Here is a 17,749-nt window from a genome sequence, read left to right as displayed (position 1 = left end):
GGCATTATACAGTAACACCAGGGGACGTGTCTGGGTGATGACAGGAGAGGTGACTGCTGGAAATGGGACATTATACAGTAACACCAGAGGGTGTGTCTGGGTGATGACTGGAGAGGTGACTGCTGGGATTGGGACATTATACAGTAACACCAGGGGATGTGTCTGGGTGATGACTGGAGAGGTGACTGCTGGGAATGGGACATTATACAGTAACACCAGGGGATGTGTTTGGGTGGTGACTGGAGAGGGGACTGCTGGGAATGGGGCATTATACAGTAACACCAGGGGATGTGTCTGGGTGATGGCTGGAGAGGTGACTGTTGGGAATGGGGCATTATACAGTAACACCAGGGGACGTGTCTGGGTGATGACAGGAGAGGTGACTGCTGGAAATGGGACATTATACAGTAACACCAGGGGACGTGTCTGGGTGATGACTGGAGAGGTGACTGCTGGGAATGGGACATTATACAGTAACACCAGGGAATGTGTCTGGGTGATGACTGGAGAGGTGACTGCTGGGAATGGGACATTATACAGTAACACCAGGGGATGTGTCTGGGTGATGACTGGAGAGGTGACTGCTGGGAATGGGACATTATACAGTAACACCAGGGGGTGTGTCTGGGTGATGGCTGGAGAGGTGACTGCTGGGAATCGGACATTATACAGTAACACCAGGGGATGTGTCTGGGTGATGACTGGAGAGGTGACTGCTGGGAATGGGACATTATACAGTCACTGGGGGATGTGTCTGGGTGATGACTGCTGGGAATGGGGCATTATACAGTAACACCGGGGGACGTGTCTGGGTGATCACTGGAGAGATGACAGCTGAGAATGGGGCATTATACAGTAACACCGGGGGATGTGTATGGGTGATGACTGGAGAGGTGACTGCTGGGAATGGGGCATTATACAGTAACACCAGGGGATGTGTCTGGGTGATGACTGGAGAGGTGACTGCCGGGAATGGGACATTATACAGTAACACCAGGGGATGTGTCTGGGTGATGACTGGAGAGGTGACTGCTGGGAATGGGACATTATACAGGAACACCAGGGGACGTGTCTGGGTGATGACAGGAGAGGTGACTGCTGGGAATGGGACATTATACAGTAACACCAGGGGACGTGTCTGGGTGATGACTGGAGAGGTGACTGCTGGGAATGGGACATTATACAGTAACACCAGGGAATGTGTCTGGGTGATGACTGGAGAGGTGACTGCTGGGAATGGGACATTATACAGTAACACCAGGGGGGGTGTCTGGGTGATGACTGGAGAGGTGACTGCTGGGAATGGGACATTATACAGTAACACCGGGGTGTGTGTCTGGGTGATGGCTGGAGAGGTGACTGCTGGGAATGGGACATTATACAGTAACACCAGGGGGTGTGTCTGGGTGATGGCTTGAGAGGTGACTGCTGGGAATGGGGCATTATACAGTAACACCAGGGGACGTGTCTGGGTGATGACAGGAGAGGTGACTGTTGGAAATGGGACATTATACAGTAACACCAGGGGGTGTGTCTGGGTGATGACTGGAGAGGTGACTGCTGGGATTGGGACATTATACAGTAACACCAGGGGATGTGTCTGGGTGATGACTGGAGAGGTGACTGCTGGGAATGGGACATTATACAGTAACACCAGGGGATGTGTTTGGGTGATGACTGGAGAGGGGACTGCTGGGAATGGGACATTATACAGTAACACCAGGGGATGTGTCTGGGTGATGGCTGGAGAGGTGACTGTTGGGAATGGGGCATTATACAGTAACACCAGGGGACGTGTCTGGGTGATGACAGGAGAGGTGACTGCTGGAAATGGGACATTATACAGTAACACCAGGGGACGTGTCTGGGTGATGACTGGAGAGGTGACTGCTGGGAATGGGACATTATACAGTAACACCAGGGGATGTGTCTGGGTGATGACTGGTGAGGTGACTGCTGGAAATGGGACATTATACAGTAACACCAGGGGACGTGTCTGGGTGATGACAGGAGAGGTGACTGCTGGAAATGGGACATTATACAGTAACACCAGGGGACGTGTCTGGGTGATGACTGGAGAGGTGACTGCTGGGAATGGGACATTATACAGTAACACCAGGGGATGTGTCTGGGTGATGACTGGAGAGGTGACTGCTGGGAATGGGACATTATACAGTAACACCAGGGGGGGTGTCTGGGTGATGACTGGAGAGGTGACTGCTTGGAATGGGACATTATACAGTAACACCAGGGTGTGTGTCTGGGTGATGGCTGGAGAGGTGACTGCTGGGAATGGGACATTATACAGTAACACCAGGGGGTGTGTCTGGGTGATGGCTGGAGAGGTGACTGCTGGGAACGGGGCATTATACAGTAACACCAGGGGACGTGTCTGGGTGATGACAGGAGAGGTGACTGCTGGAAATGGGACATTATACAGTAACACCAGGGGGTGTGTCTGGGTGATGACTGGAGAGGTGACTGCTGGGATTGGGACATTATACAGTAACACCAGGGGATGTGTCTGGGTGATGACTGGAGAGGTGACTGCTGGGAATGGGACATTATACAGTAACACCAGGGGATGTGTTTGGGTGGTGACTGGAGAGGGGACTGCTGGGAATGGGGCATTATACAGTAACACCAGGGGATGTGTCTGGGTGATGGCTGGAGAGGTGACTGTTGGGAATGGGGCATTATACAGTAACACCAGGGGACGTGTCTGGGTGATGACAGGAGAGGTGACTGCTGGAAATGGGACATTATACAGTAACACCAGGGGACGTGTCTGGGTGATGACTGGAGAGGTGACTGCTGGGAATGGGACATTATACAGTAACACCAGGGAATGTGTCTGGGTGATGACTGGAGAGGTGACTGCTGGGAATGGGACATTATACAGTAACACCAAGGGATGTGTCTGGGTGATGACTGGAGAGGTGACTGCTGGGAATGGGACATTATACAGTAACACCAGGGGGTGTGTCTGGGTGATGGCTGGAGAGGTGACTGCTGGGAATGGGACATTATACAGTAACACCAGGGGATGTGTCTGGGTGATGACTGGAGAGGTGACTGCTGGGAATGGGACATTATACAGTCACTGGGGGATGTGTCTGGGTGATGACTGCTGGGAATGGGGCATTATACAGTAACACCGGGGGACGTGTCTGGGTGATCACTGGAGAGATGACAGCTGAGAATGGGGCATTATACAGTAACACCGGGGGATGTGTATGGGTGATGACTGGAGAGGTGACTGCTGGGAATGGGGCATTATACAGTAACACCAGGGGATGTGTCTGGTTGATGACTGGAGAGGTGACTGCTGGGAATGGGGCATTGTACAGTAACACTAGGGGACGTGTCTGGGTGATGACAGGAGAGATGACTGCTGGGAATGGGACATTATACAGTAACACCGGGGGACGTGTCTGGGTGATGACTGGAGAGGTGACTGCCGGGAATGGGACATTATACAGTAACACCAGGGGATGTGTCTGGGTGATGACTGGAGAGGTGACTGCTGGGAATGGGACATTATACAGGAACACCAGGGGACGTGTCTGGGTGATGACAGGAGAGGTGACTGCTGGGAATGGGACATTATACAGTAACACCAGGGGACGTGTCTGGGTGATGACTGGAGAGGTGACTGCTGGGAATGGGACATTATACAGTAACACCAGGGAATGTGTCTGGGTGATGACTGGAGAGGTGACTGCTGGGAATGGGACATTATACAGTAACACCAGGGGGGGTGTCTGGGTGATGACTGGAGAGGTGACTGCTGGGAATGGGACATTATACAGTAACACCAGGGTGTGTGTCTGGGTGATGGCTGGAGAGGTGACTGCTGGGAATGGGACATTATACAGTAACACCAGGGGGTGTGTCTGGGTGATGGCTGGAGAGGTGACTGCTGGGAATGGGGCATTATACAGTAACACCAGGGGACGTGTCTGGGTGATGACAGGAGAGGTGACTGTTGGAAATGGGACATTATACAGTAACACCAGGGGGTGTGTCTGGGTGATGACTGGAGAGGTGACTGCTGGGATTGGGACATTATACAGTAACACCAGGGGATGTGTCTGGGTGATGACTGGAGAGGTGACTGCTGGGAATGGGACATTATACAGTAACACCAGGGGATGTGTTTGGGTGATGACTGGAGAGGGGACTGCTGGGAATGGGACATTATACAGTAACACCAGGGGATGTGTCTGGGTGATGGCTGGAGAGGTGACTGTTGGGAATGGGGCATTATACAGTAACACCAGGGGACGTGTCTGGGTGATGACAGGAGAGGTGACTGCTGGAAATGGGACATTATACAGTAACACCAGGGGACGTGTCTGGGTGATGACTGGAGAGGTGACTGCTGGGAATGGGACATTATACAGTAACACCAGGGGATGTGTCTGGGTGATGACTGGAGAGGTGACTGCTGGGAATGGGACATTATACAGTAACACCAGGGGGTGTGTCTGGGTGATGGCTGGAGAGGTGACTGCTGGGAATGGGACATTATACAGTAACACCAGGGGATGTGTCTGGGTGATGACTGGAGAGGTGACTGCTGGGAATGGGACATTATACAGTCACTGGGGGATGTGTCTGGGTGATGACTGCTGGGAATGGGGCATTATACAGTAACACCGGGGGACGTGTCTGGGTGATCACTGGAGAGATGACAGCTGAGAATGGGGCATTATACAGTAACACCGGGGGATGTGTCTGGGTGGTGACTGGAGAGGTGACTGCTGGGAATGGGACATTATACAGTAACACCAGGGGAAGTGTCTGCGTGATGACTGGAGAGGTGACTGCTGGGAATGGGACATTATACAGTAACACCGGGGGATGTGTATGGGTGATGACTGGAGAGGTGACTGCTGGGAATGGGGCATTATACAGTAACACCAGGGGATGTGTCTGGTTGATGACTGGAGAGGTGACTGCTGGGAATGGGGCATTGTACAGTAACACTAGGGGACGTGTCTGGGTGATGACAGGAGAGATGACTGCTGGGAATGGGACATTATACAGTAACACCGGGACACGTGTCTGGGTGATGACTGGAGAGGTGACTGCCGGGAATGGGACATTATACAGTAACACCAGGGGATGTGTCTGGGTGATGACTGGAGAGGTGACTGCTGGGAATGGGACATTATACAGTAACACCAGGGGATGTGTCTGGGTGATGACTGGAGAGGTGACTGCTGGGAATGGGACATTATACAGGAACACCAGGGGACGTGTCTGGGTGATGACAGGAGAGGTGACTGCTGGGAATGGGACATTATACAGTAACACCAGGGGACGTGTCTGGGTGATGACTGGAGAGGTGACTGCTGGGAATGGGACATTATACAGTAACACCAGGGAATGTGTCTGGGTGATGACTGGAGAGGTGACTGCTGGGAATGGGACATTATACAGTAACACCAGGGGGGGTGTCTGGGTGATGACTGGAGAGGTGACTGCTGGGAATGGGACATTATACAGTAACACCAGGGTGTGTGTCTGGGTGATGGCTGGAGAGGTGACTGCTGGGAATGGGACATTATACAGTAACACCAGGGGGTGTGTCTGGGTGATGGCTGGAGAGGTGACTGCTGGGAATGGGGCATTATACAGTAACACCAGGGGACGTGTCTGGGTGATGACAGGAGAGGTGACTGTTGGAAATGGGACATTATACAGTAACACCAGGGGGTGTGTCTGGGTGATGACTGGAGAGGTGACTGCTGGGATTGGGACATTATACAGTAACACCAGGGGATGTGTCTGGGTGATGACTGGAGAGGTGACTGCTGGGAATGGGACATTATACAGTAACACCAGGGGATGTGTTTGGGTGATGACTGGAGAGGGGACTGCTGGGAATGGGACATTATACAGTAACACCAGGGGATGTGTCTGGGTGATGGCTGGAGAGGTGACTGTTGGGAATGGGGCATTATACAGTAACACCAGGGGACGTGTCTGGGTGATGACAGGAGAGGTGACTGCTGGAAATGGGACATTATACAGTAACACCAGGGGACGTGTCTGGGTGATGACTGGAGAGGTGACTGCTGGGAATGGGACATTATACCGTAACACCAGGGGATGTGTCTGGGTGATGACTGGAGAGGTGACTGCTGGGAATGGGACATTATACAGTAACACCAGGGGGTGTGTCTGGGTGATGGCTGGAGAGGTGACTGCTGGGAATGGGACATTATACAGTAACACCAGGGGATGTGTCTGGGTGATGACTGGAGAGGTGACTGCTGGGAATGGGACATTATACAGTCACTGGGGGATGTGTCTGGGTGATGACTGCTGGGAATGGGGCATTATACAGTAACACCGGGGGACGTGTCTGGGTAATCACTGGAGAGATGACAGCTGAGAATGGGGCATTATACAGTAACACCGGGGGATGTGTCTGGGTGATGACTGGAGAGGTGACTGCCGGGAATGGGACATTATACAGTAACACCAGGGGATGTGTCTGGGTGATGACTGGAGAGGTGACTGCTGGGAATGGGACATTATACAGGAACACCAGGGGACGTGTCTGGGTGATGACAGGAGAGGTGACTGCTGGGAATGGGACATTATACAGTAACACCAGGGGACGTGTCTGGGTGATGACTGGAGAGGTGACTGCTGGGAATGGGACATTATACAGTAACACCAGGGAATGTGTCTGGGTGATGACTGGAGAGGTGACTGCTGGGAATGGGACATTATACAGTAACACCAGGGGGGGTGTCTGGGTGATGACTGGAGAGGTGACTGCTGGGAATGGGACATTATACAGTAACACCAGGGTGTGTGTCTGGGTGATGGCTGGAGAGGTGACTGCTGGGAATGGGACATTATACAGTAACACCAGGGGGTGTGTCTGGGTGATGGCTGGAGAGGTGACTGCTGGGAATGGGGCATTATACAGTAACACCAGGGGACGTGTCTGGGTGATGACAGGAGAGGTGACTGTTGGAAATGGGACATTATACAGTAACACCAGGGGGTGTGTCTGGGTGATGACTGGAGAGGTGACTGCTGGGATTGGGACATTATACAGTAACACCAGGGGATGTGTCTGGGTGATGACTGGAGAGGTGACTGCTGGGAATGGGACATTATACAGTAACACCAGGGGATGTGTTTGGGTGATGACTGGAGAGGGGACTGCTGGGAATGGGACATTATACAGTAACACCAGGGGATGTGTCTGGGTGATGGCTGGAGAGGTGACTGTTGGGAATGGGGCATTATACAGTAACACCAGGGGACGTGTCTGGGTGATGACAGGAGAGGTGACTGCTGGAAATGGGACATTATACAGTAACACCAGGGGACGTGTCTGGGTGATGACTGGAGAGGTGACTGCTGGGAATGGGACATTATACAGTAACACCAGGGGATGTGTCTGGGTGATGACTGGAGAGGTGACTGCTGGGAATGGGACATTATACAGTAACACCAGGGGGTGTGTCTGGGTGATGGCTGGAGAGGTGACTGCTGGGAATGGGACATTATACAGTAACACCAGGGGATGTGTCTGGGTGATGACTGGAGAGGTGACTGCTGGGAATGGGACATTATACAGTCACTGGGGGATGTGTCTGGGTGATGACTGCTGGGAATGGGGCATTATACAGTAACACCGGGGGACGTGTCTGGGTGATCACTGGAGAGATGACAGCTGAGAATGGGGCATTATACAGTAACACCGGGGGATGTGTCTGGGTGGTGACTGGAGAGGTGACTGCTGGGAATGGGACATTATACAGTAACACCAGGGGAAGTGTCTGCGTGATGACTGGAGAGGTGACTGCTGGGAATGGGACATTATACAGTAACACCGGGGGATGTGTATGGGTGATGACTGGAGAGGTGACTGCTGGGAATGGGGCATTATACAGTAACACCAGGGGATGTGTCTGGTTGATGACTGGAGAGGTGACTGCTGGGAATGGGGCATTGTACAGTAACACTAGGGGACGTGTCTGGGTGATGACAGGAGAGATGACTGCTGGGAATGGGACATTATACAGTAACACCGGGACACGTGTCTGGGTGATGACTGGAGAGGTGACTGCCGGGAATGGGACATTATACAGTAACACCAGGGGATGTGTCTGGGTGATGACTGGAGAGGTGACTGCTGGGAATGGGACATTATACAGTAACACCAGGGGATGTGTCTGGGTGATGACTGGAGAGGTGACTGCTGGGAATGGGACATTATACAGGAACACCAGGGGACGTGTCTGGGTGATGACAGGAGAGGTGACTGCTGGGAATGGGACATTATACAGTAACACCAGGGGACGTGTCTGGGTGATGACTGGAGAGGTGACTGCTGGGAATGGGACATTATACAGTAACACCAGGGAATGTGTCTGGGTGATGACTGGAGAGGTGACTGCTGGGAATGGGACATTATACAGTAACACCAGGGGGGGTGTCTGGGTGATGACTGGAGAGGTGACTGCTGGGAATGGGACATTATACAGTAACACCAGGGTGTGTGTCTGGGTGATGGCTGGAGAGGTGACTGCTGGGAATGGGACATTATACAGTAACACCAGGGGGTGTGTCTGGGTGATGGCTGGAGAGGTGACTGCTGGGAATGGGGCATTATACAGTAACACCAGGGGACGTGTCTGGGTGATGACAGGAGAGGTGACTGTTGGAAATGGGACATTATACAGTAACACCAGGGGGTGTGTCTGGGTGATGACTGGAGAGGTGACTGCTGGGATTGGGACATTATACAGTAACACCAGGGGATGTGTCTGGGTGATGACTGGAGAGGTGACTGCTGGGAATGGGACATTATACAGTAACACCAGGGGATGTGTTTGGGTGATGACTGGAGAGGGGACTGCTGGGAATGGGACATTATACAGTAACACCAGGGGATGTGTCTGGGTGATGGCTGGAGAGGTGACTGTTGGGAATGGGGCATTATACAGTAACACCAGGGGACGTGTCTGGGTGATGACAGGAGAGGTGACTGCTGGAAATGGGACATTATACAGTAACACCAGGGGACGTGTCTGGGTGATGACTGGAGAGGTGACTGCTGGGAATGGGACATTATACCGTAACACCAGGGGATGTGTCTGGGTGATGACTGGAGAGGTGACTGCTGGGAATGGGACATTATACAGTAACACCAGGGGGTGTGTCTGGGTGATGGCTGGAGAGGTGACTGCTGGGAATGGGACATTATACAGTAACACCAGGGGATGTGTCTGGGTGATGACTGGAGAGGTGACTGCTGGGAATGGGACATTATACAGTCACTGGGGGATGTGTCTGGGTGATGACTGCTGGGAATGGGGCATTATACAGTAACACCGGGGGACGTGTCTGGGTAATCACTGGAGAGATGACAGCTGAGAATGGGGCATTATACAGTAACACCGGGGGATGTGTCTGGGTGGTGACTGGAGAGGTGACTGCTGGGAATGGGACATTATACAGTAACACCAGGGGAAGTGTCTGCGTGATGACTGGAGAGGTGACTGCTGGGAATGGGACATTATACAGTAACACCGGGGGATGTGTATGGGTGATGACTGGAGAGGTGACTGCTGGGAATGGGGCATTATACAGTAACACCAGGGGATGTGTCTGGTTGATGACTGGAGAGGTGACTGCTGGGAATGGGGCATTGTACAGTAACACTAGGGGACGTGTCTGGGTGATGACAGGAGAGATGACTGCTGGGAATGGGACATTATACAGTAACACCGGGGGACGTGTCTGGGTGATGACTGGAGAGGTGACTGCCGGGAATGGGACATTATACAGTAACACCAGGGGATGTGTCTGGGTGATGACTGGAGAGGTGACTGCTGGGAATGGGACATTATACAGTAACACCAGGGGATGTGTCTGGGTGATGACTGGAGAGGTGACTGCTGGAAATGGGACATTATACAGTAACACCAGGGGACGTGTCTGGGTGATGACTGGAGAGGTGATTGTTGGGACTGGGACATTATACAGTAACACCAGGGGATGTGTCTGGGTGATGACTGGAGAGGTGACTGCTGGGAATGGGGCATTATACAGTAACACCAGGGGATGTGTCTGGGTGATGACTGGAGAGGTGACTGCTGGGAATGGGACATTATACAGTAACACCAGGGGAAGTGTCTGGGTGATGACTGGAGAGGTGACTGCTGGGAATGGGGCATTATACAGTAACACCAGGGGACGTGTCCGGGTGATGACTGGAGAGGTGACTGCTGGGAATGGGACATTATACAGTAACACCAGGGGATGTGTCCGGGTGATGACTGGAGAGGTGACTGCTGGGAATAGGACATTATACAGTAACAGCAGGGGACGTGTCCGGGTGATGACTGGAGAGGTGACTGCTGGGAATGGGGCATTATACAGTAACACCGGGGGATGTGTCTGGGTGATGACTGGAGAGGTGACTGCTGGGAATGGGACATTATACAGTAACACCAGGGGATGTGTCTGGGTGATGACTGTATCATTGTGTGTGTCAGGTTCCTATAAGGTGTCAGGATGTCACTGTCTATGTCTCCATGCAGGAGGGGGAGTATATAGAGGAACACAGGGGTCTGTACAAGGACGTGATGATGGAGAATCACCGGCCCCTCACATCACTGGGTAAGAGGAGATTGTCATGTATTGTACAGGGGAGAGCAGGTATGGGGGCCCCTATATACACACATCACCTGATAATCACATATATACACTGTACTCAGTCACTGTGTGTCTCCTACAGATGGACCCAGTAACAGAGATACCCCAGAGAGATGTTCCTGTCCTCTGTATTCCCAGGATTGTACAGAGGAGAATCACAGGATCCCACAGGAGGATCAGGTAGGTGGGATTTAGGGTCTCTCCAATATACCAAAGTGACTGTCACTATATGATCTGTAGAGGAGCTGTGTGTATTATACACTGATATTATACTGTTTCACCTCAGTTTAATTAGACTATGCAAATGTCATCATAGTGATGTGGGTTTTTTTCTGCTGCGGGGTACACTGGGTTCCACAGGGAATAACATCGAGGTGTAGAGTAGGATCTTGATCCGAGGCACCAACAGGCTAAAAGCTGTGGCTGTTCCCAGAATGCATAGCGCCGCCTCCTCTATAACCCCGCCTCTGTGCACAGGAGCTCAGTTTTGTAGTTGGTGCCATGCAGTGCAGGCATACAACAGGGGGGCTGCTCAAGTGAAAAATGAAGACTTCAACGGCTGCAGCAGGAACACTGAGTGTTAGATGTCAGTTAGACATCTGCTGCTGCCGCTCCATCACCTCCCCCAGCGGCGCTGTACACTCCCGCGCCCTGGTTGCCGGGTACCTGCAGCGGAGACTCCGGTTTCCTTCAGTCAGTCACACACCCCGCTGCAGCTCTCCAGGTTTGTATGGCCGCACTCAGGGAGGAGGTTACAGGACACATAAGTATTCTACATGTCTGCTATGTGTCAGAATCGGAAGAAAAGTTAGTGCAGATCGCAAGGTGACGATCCCGATTTGATGCCAATGTGCGGTCGGCATCGAAAGAAAAGATAGACTGTGCAGGCAAGTATAGAAGAGATAGTCAAAATTGACACTTAGCCAAAATCGCACATAGTCAGTATTGCAGGCACACTCATTATGTGCGATACTGACTATGTGCCGACCCGGCCCCTGACGCTTAGTGAGAATCGGGCATAGCTCACCATGTGTACACACCCTTAGTTAAGAAAGAGTGCATTTAGTCTGGGTTTAGTCTGGGTTATATAGTACAAGAACCCTGTGATATACATCCAGTCTTTACTGTGCATTGTTATATCTATTGAGTGTATAGCTATACTTAGTGTTGCTTTGTATTGCTAGTCCAGTGCAGTTTTATTGCATGTTATAATTACTGCATTGTACAATGTGACTCTGTGTGTGCATGTAGCTGCTGTGTGATCTCTACTCTGTGTATCTCACTCCTACTGCTATCCATATATTCTGTACCCTGAGGGGGCTAAGTGCGTCAGGGTTATTGTTTAATATATGCAGTTCACAGGATATGCTTATTGTGTATTTTTCTGTGTGATTTTTATTCACCATATATATCTTGAATCCCATGGTTGTGCTGATAAACTGCACAGGGGGTTCTTGTCAGGTATTGTGCTGCTGATATTGTACTGTGTTGCCTTGCATTGAGCTTTCAGATATGTCAGCTACAGAGGGCAATGGTGCTGGGGCTGATCCCACAGTGCGTGGTGGTGACGCTGCAGACACGTTAGAGGAAAACATAGCAGCAGAGGGTTCAGATTCTGGGGGTTCCCCACCACCCAGTGGGACCGTAGCAACGGGGTTTCAAAATCACCCACCTTGGGCTACTTTTTCCATGTTATTAAGTACGGTGGTAACTAGACTTGCGCCCCCTATGGGACCTCCTGTGCCGGTACAACCGCTTATGGTCCCTGCGCTTAATCCGCCATGGGCAGATCACCTGTCCACTCAGTTATAGTTATGACTAAACAGAAATGTAATCCTCGCCCGCCTAAGACCAAGGGGTCATCTAAGCGGGCCATTACTTCCTCACAATCCACCCACGTCCCAGACACCTCGTCTGATGAGGATGGCGGGTATACCGCACAGACGCTGATCCAGATAATTCTGATGGGGAATCTGTCTCACAGGTGGATGTTCCTGACTTATTGGAGGCTATCAGGCTAATTCTTCAAATTACTGATGATCCAGAGCCTGACGCGGCCCCTAAGAAACCGGACAGATTTAAACGTCAGAAAGTCGTTAAACAAGTTTTACCTCATTCTGACCACTTAGTTGACATACGTCAGGAATCCTGGAAAAATCCAGGAAAGAAATTCACGTCTCACAAGAAGATGCTGGCTCGCTATCTCCTCCCTGCGGAGCTAAGTAAGAATTGGGAAACACCCCCGCTGGTGGATTCGCAGGTGGTGCTGCTGGTGGTATCCTCAGCTCTGCCTGTAACTACCGAAACGTCTCTGAAAGAACCGACGGATAAGCGTGTGGAGATTTGTTTAAAGGCGATTTACACCCTAGCAGGAGCTGTGTATCGGCCCACTCTTGCAGCGACATGGGCTGGAGAGGCTATTGAAGCGTGGGCTCAGGAGGTGGAAGCGGAGCTGCCTTCCAACTTTTCTGATATTGCAAGACAATGTCTATCGTATATTGTCACAGCTTCTCATTACATTAAGTGGGCGGCTTCTGATGCCGTTATTCTGGCGGCCAAGGCTTCTACTATGTCCATTTTGGCTCGCCGAATTCTTTGATTATGATCCTGGTCTGTGGATCTGGATTGTAAGAAAGCCCTGGATGTGCTCACTTTTAAGGGAGACATTCTTTTTGGAGAAGACCTCAACAAGATAGTGGCTGACTTAGCGTCTGCTAAAACAGCGTGTCTACCTAGTACTGCTCCTTTGGTACCGAAGGCTAAGAGTACTTCCTTTCGTCCTTCAGGGATAGCAAAAGGTCAGGCGTACCCGAAACAGGCTCGTACTTCCAAACCCACTAAGCCCAAACCTTAATGGTTACGCCGTATCCTTCAAAAGTCGTCCCCCTCATCTATTTTGCCTGACAGACGTCCCTCGGATCAAGTGAAGGCAAAAACTCTTCTTTCTGTGGTACAGTCCCTCCTGGACAGGTACCTCTGGTTCAGAGAGGCAAGGGGTACTATTCACTGCTGTTCCTAGTCCCAAAACCGAATGGGTCCTCTTGGCCCATTCTCAACATCAAGTCCTTGAACAAATATTTGAGATTCTCCAAATTTCGTATGGAAACTCTCCGCTCTATTGTTCTGGCCTTGGAGCTCGGGGATTATATGGTCTCCCTGGACATACAGGATGTTTACCTGCATATTCGTATAGCAATGTCGCATCAGTAGTACCTGAGGTTTGCTGTTGGCAACCTCCATTACCAATTTTGGGCGTTACCTTTTGGTCTGACCACGGCCCTGCGAGTCTTCACCAAGGTCATGGCGGTAATGACGGCTGTACTCCGCCGTCAAGGGGTCAGGATCCTACCGTAACTGGACAAGTTGTTGATCCTGGCGAATTCCCCAGAAAGTCTCCTATGCCACATAGATATGATGCTCCAGTTTCTGCAAGTCCATGGGTGCCTCATCAACTGGAAGAAATCTTCCCTGGTCCCTTCTCAGAGCATGGTGCACCTGGGGGCGTTGATGGACACTCAAAACCAGTGGTTGTTCTTGTCTCAGGAGAATGTCCTGAAGCCTCAGGACAGGATTTAATGCTTTCTATCTCATCCACAAGTGTCGATACATTCGGCGATGCAAGTGCTAGGTCTCATGGTGTCTACATTCGACATGGTGGAGTATGCTCAATTCCATTTCCGCCCTCTGCAGAAATTGGTACTTGCCATGTGGGATGGCCTCCCTCACCGGATCAGGTCTCATATGATCTTGTCTCCAGAGGTCTGTCTGTCACTAAGCTGTTGGCTGCAGGACCAACGATTGAGCAGGGGTCGTCCCTTCTGGATCTCCAACTGACTGGGTCCTTCCGACGATGGATGCCAGTCTGAGAGGTTGGGGCGTGGTTTTGGAGCATCAGTTCCTTCAGGGTCGGTGAACCAAGGAGGAGTCTCATCTCCCGATAAACATTCTGGAACTGCAGGCGGTGTTCAATGCACTGAACTTGGCCCAGCAGCTGATACAGAACAGACCTGTTCAAGTACAGTCGGACAACGCCACCATGGTGGCGTTCATAAATCGTCAAGGTGGCACTCGAAGCCGCATGGCAATGAGGGAAGTATCAATGATTCTTCAGTGGGCGGAACGCCATCTGCCAGTTATATTGGCAGTGTTCATTCAGGGGGTCCTAAACTGGGAAGCAGACTTCCTCAGTCATCAAGACGTACACGCCGGAGAGTGGAGCCTCCATCCAGAAGTATTTCAACTCCTTGTGGACAAATAGGGCCTCCCAGATGTGGACCTGATGGCGTCTTGACACAATCACAATTTTCCGGTGTGGCCGGAGAGACTAGCCAGCCACACGTGTAATGGCGTCTGCGGCACTGAAGGGGTTAACCCTCGTGCCCGGCGCCATGTTGCGGACAATAGGCGCTTGGTGTCACTGTTAAATGTACTTACGGCGCTGGGCACGGACTGTTTAAAAGTTTGTTTAATGATGTGTTTTAACATGTCATATGTAGTGCTCTGTGCACCATTGCAGGAATGCATGTTTAAATGTATTTATTTTATATTCAAGACAGGCTCAGTGTATATTTAAAGGGAAACACGTGTTTAAATGAAAAGTATTTAAAGAGGAAAATGCACTTACTCTTATAGATGTCTGAATAATCATCTCTTATCCTCTGGAAATAGGAAGTGGCATGCTAATGGCCCTGTCCTAGCAGAGAGGTGTGAAGGACAATACCTTTTGATGTGTAAGTTCCTTAGAGAGAGACGTAATAACTGGGTCTATGGGCTTGGAACTTGTTTCATGTACCTGATTTAATTGATATACAATCCCTGAATGGCAGATGCAGGAAGGAAGACTGTTTGTTTGTATTGTAGCCTTTCCTGTTGTAATCTCAAACACTGGGATTGCCTGGAGATGTAAATGAGACAGAAACATTTGTATTTTGAAGCTATGTGATAAATTTATCAATAGTGAATGTTAATCTGATACCAAACGTTGTCTGGATGACAGGAAGGAGGATATTGTTTTATTGCACTTATCTCCTTTTGAAATGTAATTCATTTATTGGTATTTTGTAAAATAACCTGATTGGTTGGAAAAGACAGGGAGGGCTTACCCCCCTGTGGTACTGTGTGGAAAATTCACATAAAAAGGAGGCCTGCGTGCCTCCAGATTTGTAGTTGTACCATCTTATTCTGCTGGAACATCTTGCTGTATGCTGTTGCCACTAGCAATAGGGAAGAGTTCTCTTTAGAGCTATTGAGCAAATAAATATAATTTGCCTCACGAACACCGCGTCATCTTGTGACCTACAGGGTTATGCCAAACCTAGCCCCGTCCTCCGGCTGTCCAGGGAAGCACCTAACGTCTCCAAGTTCCACCTTCCGCCAGCTACCGGTAGAGGCCTAGCAAGTGGCTAGTGGGGATTCGTCAACACCACACAGGTGTGATAAGGCAGTGCGTCAGCACATACAGAGCAGAACCGTGGTTCCAAACGCTGTGTCTTGTAGGTCCCCATATCTGATTTTTCACCGTTAACGGGTGGTTCATAGAGCACGTCCCGGGTACCTACCTAAGGTGGTTTCTTCTTTACACCTTAATCAGGAGATTGTGGTTCCTGCCTTTGCCTCTCCTGAATTGTCTTCCAAAGAGCGGTCTTTGGATGTGGTACGTATCTATGTGAAGAGAACTGCCTCCATTCGGAAGTCTGATTCTCTCTTTGTACTGTTTGGTTTTCACAAATGTGGCTGTCCTGCTCACAAGCAAACCTTGGCCAGATGGATTAGAATGGTGATTGCACGTGCTTATGTACAGGCTGGTCGTCCAACTCCTGCGACTATCAAGGCCCATTCTACTCGGTCTGTTGGACCTTCTTGGGCGGCCCGCTGTGGTGCGACCCTTGAACAATTGTGCAAGATGGGTACTTGGTCCTCAGTGAACACGTTCATAAGGTTCTATGCCTTCGATACTTCCGCCTCCCAGGATGCTTACTTTGGACGTCGGGTTCTTGTGCCCGCTACAGTGCATCCACCCCCCATGAGGAACTGCTTTAGGACATCCCCAATGTTGTTCCCTGTGGAACCCAGTGTACCCCGCAGCAGAAAACAAGATTTATGCTAAGAACTTACAGTTGTTAAATCTTTCTGTGAGGTACACTGAGTTCCACAGGGCGCCCGCCCTGACGCCCTTAGCTTCTTTTGGTTGGTATGGCATTAGCTGCTGACACCCTCTCCTGTGGTGAGTATGTGGTGTATGTGGCTACTAATGATTGTCATCTCTTTTACCTGCTACTGCATTGGACTGGTTAACAAAAACTGAACTCCTGTGCACGGAGGCGGGGTTATAGAGGAGGCGGCACTATGCATTCTGGGAACGGTCAAAGCTTTTAGCCTGTTGGTGGCTCGTATCAAGATCCTACTCTACGCCCCGATGTTATTCCCTGTGGAACCCAGTGTACCTCGCAGAAAGATTTAACAACAGTAAAATCTTGTTTTTTTGCTTTTTTTTAGGTAGAACGTCTGTCTGATATTAAAACAGAAGATATAAAGGGAGAAGAAGAGACGTATCTAACTGTTATAAAGGTAGAAGATACAGAGGAAGAAGAAGAGACGTATGTGAGAGGTGATCAGCAGTGTAAGGAGGAGGAGATCCCTACAGATATCAGCACAGGTGAGTAATAAACACTTATTACAGAAGTCACATATTCTCCTTCCTCAGTCACTACAGCAATCTCTTATCCTACACCCTCCTCTGTCAGTACAAACTAATGAGGAATATGTATGTTCTCCGGGGGGAGTCAGGAGCCATCACCTCTATTATACTCCTGCTCTCCCCCTCACATCATGTCACTGTGTGTTACCAGCCCAGAGATCTGACCAGTCTCCTCCCCACACTCTGGTGTATCTCATACATCAGGAGCCATCAGCCCCTATTATACTCCTGCTCTCCCCTTCACATCATGTCACTGTGTGTTACCAGCCCAGAGATCTGACCAGTCTCCTCCCCACACTCTCTGGTGTATCTCATACATCAGGAGACATCAGCCCCTATTATACTCCTGCTCTC

General features: G+C 50.6%; 1 protein-coding gene across 1 annotated transcript in view; it reads left to right on the top strand.

Annotated features, from left to right (window-relative positions):
• Window positions 1–10,785: 10,785 nt before the first annotated feature.
• Window positions 10,786–17,749, top strand: part of LOC134984325 (gastrula zinc finger protein XlCGF71.1-like) — a 32,510-nt gene continuing 25,546 nt past the window's right edge. The window contains exons 1-2 of the mRNA XM_063949931.1: window positions 10,786–10,882; window positions 17,198–17,353. The gene's annotated coding sequence lies outside the window, so the exon portion shown is untranslated. The remainder of the gene's footprint in view (window positions 10,883–17,197; window positions 17,354–17,749) is intronic.

This window comes from Pseudophryne corroboree (genome assembly GCF_028390025.1).
Source record: "Pseudophryne corroboree isolate aPseCor3 chromosome 3 unlocalized genomic scaffold, aPseCor3.hap2 SUPER_3_unloc_49, whole genome shotgun sequence".
NCBI lineage: Eukaryota > Metazoa > Chordata > Amphibia > Anura > Myobatrachidae > Pseudophryne > Pseudophryne corroboree.
The sequence above is the reverse complement of the archived record's forward strand: the minus strand, read 5'-3'. Positions and strand labels throughout refer to the sequence as shown.